This window comes from Oxyura jamaicensis, chromosome 3 (genome assembly GCF_011077185.1).
Source record: "Oxyura jamaicensis isolate SHBP4307 breed ruddy duck chromosome 3, BPBGC_Ojam_1.0, whole genome shotgun sequence".
Taxonomy (NCBI): domain Eukaryota; kingdom Metazoa; phylum Chordata; class Aves; order Anseriformes; family Anatidae; genus Oxyura; species Oxyura jamaicensis.
The window spans coordinates 114,185,764-114,190,087 of record NC_048895.1 but is presented as its reverse complement, the minus strand read 5'-3'; the positions used below and the strand labels follow the sequence as shown (position 1 = coordinate 114,190,087).

The 4,324-nt window shown below is 46.8% G+C and overlaps 1 long non-coding RNA gene across 1 annotated transcript; it reads left to right on the top strand.

Annotated features, from left to right (window-relative positions):
• Nucleotides 1-2,269: 2,269 nt before the first annotated feature.
• On the top strand, nt 2,270-4,324 carry LOC118164582. The gene is made up of 3 exons (XR_004749553.1): nt 2,270-2,520; nt 3,841-3,917; nt 4,028-4,324. It is a non-coding gene; the product is annotated as an uncharacterized LOC118164582 (long non-coding RNA).

The following is a 4,324-nucleotide window of genomic DNA, read 5'->3' as shown; positions in this document are numbered from 1 at the left end:
CAGTTAACTCCGTGAGAGCTTTTCAGGAAAGAAGACTGCCAGGTGATGTTCTGTGCACCAAGAGCGAGATCAACTAGTCTTAGAGCTGGTTTCACGAGACAAAAGATATTTTTTGGTATTTTAAGGGATTTTTACAAGGGAGCAAAATGTCCGTACTGATCTCATTCACTCCGGTGTTTAAGGGAGTCAAACTAGGTATATAATTGCAGCTGTACCCGCTGTTCTTTGTATGTCTCACTAATTTATCACCTGGAAAGAACCAAACGTTTGTTTTAAATGAGATGTTCCTCTCCACCTGGGTAGGACAGCGTCCTCGCATGCTCCAGAAGAAGGAGGCTGCTCTGGGCACGTTGCTGTGGATTTAACAGCAGCAACAACCACCTCAGGCACTGCACCTCCCCACTCTGTGAAGCAGGAGGTCACACTGCACGCCAGGGGTATGGCTCCAAAACACCTTGCCGAGGGTTGAATCTCACGGTTTTCTTTCTTTATTTATTTTCTTTGGGGCTTGGGGAATTATTTATTTGCCCCACCCAGGGGCAAAGCCGGAGTTGGGGAATAAAAGGATTATTGCCTTTGAATATTCGGGTGAGAAATGCACACTCACACACACTTTTAATTTTCCTGTTGTTTGGGGGAAGCTCCGAAGTAATTGTTGTGATTTCATAATTGCGTGAGACTCTGGTTTTTCCATCTTCCTATTAAGGAGAGCATACAAACACTCTTAACTCGTAGTTCCCCAGAGGTTTCCTTTCCTCGGGGATTTCGCAGAAGGACGACTTGCTGCAAGGGGAAAGCCGAGCAGCCCTTGCTCCGCTGCCCCGGGGCACAGGATCGGGCACAGGATCAGGCCCAGGGCCCGTCTGGGATGCCCCAGAGTCAGAGGCATGTGCGGAAAGCAGAGCCCTGGGCTGAGTGGGGGAAGCGCGGGGAGGACCGGACCTTTGCATTCCCGAAGTCTATTCCGAAGGTTTAACTCCGAAGGCAAAACCAAGAAGCATTGCTTTTTTTTTTTCTTTTTTTTTTTCTTTTTTTTTTTCCCTATTAACTTATAAAGAAGTGCATAGTAGTGGGAGAGAGAGCTTGATTCCACACGGTGCTGCGCAGCTACGCGCGTTTTAGGGATACTCCAAGTAACACAATGTCCTGGTACAGCTGAGCACACACATCCAGCTACAGGGAAAAAAATCTGTGTGGATGCCTGTTTACAGGAGAGACAGAGAAAAAAGAATTCAGGGAATATAATGGTACTGGGGATTATTTAAGACATTTGACTAGTTCCATCATAGGGACACCAGATGTTATTTATGAGGTCTCGTATAAATGTGGGCCACACCATGCAGGTGGGGAGGGGGAAGGAGAAAACCAAAAGGAAGAAAGAAAAAGAGTTCAGCCCAAAGGGATGGAAGACAAAAATGATGTTTATGACTATATAAATCAAGGTGAAGTTTTGTAATGGAAACTAGAAGTACCTGGAGTTTAAAACAGAGACTGGGGCAAGACAGGAGGGACAGAGAAAAGGTCCCCGCCGGTCACGACTGGGAAAGCAGATTATAACGTCAGACCGGTGGGGAGGGGAAATTTTGATGAGATAGGTTACGGCTGCTATTCATTTATTTTTAACCTTAGCCGAGGGAGAAGCTCGAAAAGGGGAAAGACCAGGGTGGGTAGGAAGATGGATAGATAGATTAGAGAGATGGATAGATGGATGGATAGAAAGAAAGAAAGAATTTGATCTTGATTTGTTGGAGACCTTTAGGAAAATGCAGTGGAGCAGAGACCAACAGGCGTGTTCCTTCCTTCCTGACCCCCTGTTCAACCCCACTGGTGGGCGAGTCGTGTGTCCGTCCGTCCGTCCGTCCGTCCGTCCCCCCGCCCAAGCAGCGCTGGCTGTGAGCTGGGGGTAGCTGGAGGAGCAGGCGGCCCCGAGGAGGCAAGGCACAGCGGCATCCGGAGCCCTACCTGTATTTACTACAAATATAGATGTATGTGCATTGGCTTTGCCATCTCAAGATTGCCCCTGGGAGGTTAGGAAAGTGGGGGTGAGCCCTTCCTCGTCTCCTCGGGTCGCTCTTTAAGGGGAGCCCCCATTTCCACCAGCGGGTGCTTCTGCTGAGTTATAAAAGAGCTTTCCTCACTCTTTTGTTGTTGTTGTTGTTTTTTAAATTAGGGTTTTACATAACTGTTGCACAGTTCTTGGACAGCAGAGAAACTTCCTGAGCCGCCCCCCTCACCCCCCAAACAGCCCTCCCAGACTCCTCTGGGAACTTCGCGAGCTGTTTTGAAAGGTTTCATGCAAAACATATGCTCTACTAAAAATAATATCATCGGCGCGATTAAAACAAAAGAAAACAAAACAACGCATAAAAGCATGCAGCCTTGCTCTTGGAAACCACCTCCGGTGTCGCTGCTCTTCCCAGCACTCCCTGCCCGCGGGCATCCTTCGCCCCACACCTGCCCGCAGCTGGGTCACCCTTGAAGGGGGCTGGGGGTCCCCGATCCTCGCGCTGCAAAACTCCGGTAGGATGAAGGAAAAGGGGGAGTGGGATTCCCTTTTTAATCCTCTTTTTCTCGCTGCTTCCCCCACCTCTTTTTTCCCCCTGCTCGGACCCCGGTACCCCCCCGCTCCCACCCGTTCCCTCCATCCCGGGCCCCGCAAACTTGCTCCGGGCGCTTTTGCCATCACACCACGGACAGAAAGTAGGTCACGGCTGAGTCCAAACCTGGCTGAAGCTGAGGCAAGCGAGCCTCGAAAGCTTCCCCATAAAACAGACTTTGGGGTCGTGGTTTGCAAGGCGTTTTTTATTATTATGCTGAGGAGGATTTAGTATGGACACCTTGAGCGATCAGCTGAGGCGGCTCCTGTAGTCCAAGCTGGAAGGAGAGGGAGAAGGGAGGTAGTTTGGGAGATGGAGGTGGGGATGGATTTATTTTTTGCTATCCCCCCACCCCTTCTCCGAGAGAAATATTAAGTTGCAAAAACCGTTACGCTGCCTGCTATGGCTCCTGCATTTCTCTGTCGTCCCTCTTCATTACCGCTCCCTCCCAAAACCACCAGGCAAACCTGAACCCAGCCAACTCTTCGGAGCGGGTATTTAACTAAAATAGTTCTCCGCGGTAAATGCGATGCTTTAAACCGGCTTCCAGCCGCAGGGCTCCCTGTCTGTCTGAGCACACGTGTGTTTGTTCGCAGGCTGACCGTGCCGAGGGATAAATTGGCAGTCCTTTCCAGCTCCGAAATGCGGTTGGGCAAAGGGAAAGGCGGGGCGCCGACCCCCCGGGGGCCAATACTGCTTTCTATGACAGCACCGAAGAAATAAATATAAATCCTGAGGCGTCTGCCCCCCGCCTTTCCCTTTACCCAACCGCAGGGTAAACCCCGAGTCACTCCGGAGTGGCTCCGGGTTAGCCCTGGGGATCCGGATCTCCCCGGAGCTGTTCTTTATCAGTGCCGATTACAAACCCAAATAAAGCCGATTTGGGAAAGGAAGGGGGAGGAAGGGTGTTTTGTTTTTTAATATTTCCTTTTGATAATTAGTTGTTGAGACTGTAGACCTAAAGGTAGAAAATAATGCCGCGTTGTGAATACGAATATCACTCCCGATCTGTATATAAGAGTATATATATACATATATACACGCTCACAGGCACATATACATAAGTGAAACATACAACAGTTACACAGCAATGGGAACCGCGGAAATTAAATAATAATAACAACAACAACAAAAAAAGTTTCCTGGTATCGAAGACTTGTAATGATACATAACATTTTGATTTAATGGCTAATACTTTGAAAATGAAAAGAATTTCATTTTTCATTCATATTTCCTAATTCAGCTAGTAAAGGCAAAATGAAACGAAAGATCACGTTAACATGACATGAGGTTTATTATAGGTCTGCTTAGAATGAAGAGGTAAGGATGGTATGGACACTTTGAGTCAGACAGAAATAAAATACCAACATTTCTGAGAAGCAATATTTATTGTCTTTTTTTTTTTTTTTTTTTTTTTTTTTTTAATGTAGAGACATATCCTGAATTTCCCCAAAGCCTATGCTGGGAAAATGAAGACTTCTTGGCGTTATAAGTAAATCCGTCTGCAGAATCGAAGCAGCACCAACATTCAAAAAAACTGAAGAGGAAAATACAACAAAACACAACAATCTCTTTTTTTATTCTTATTCTTATTATTTATGTAAATCAGGTCATCACTGGACAAGAAACCAATTTCTACCCATTACCATAACAGCTTGTCTATAAAGAACAGAAAAGATTCAGATAGGATACTATCTAGTCAGGCGTTTTTTTTTTTTTTGTCGGTT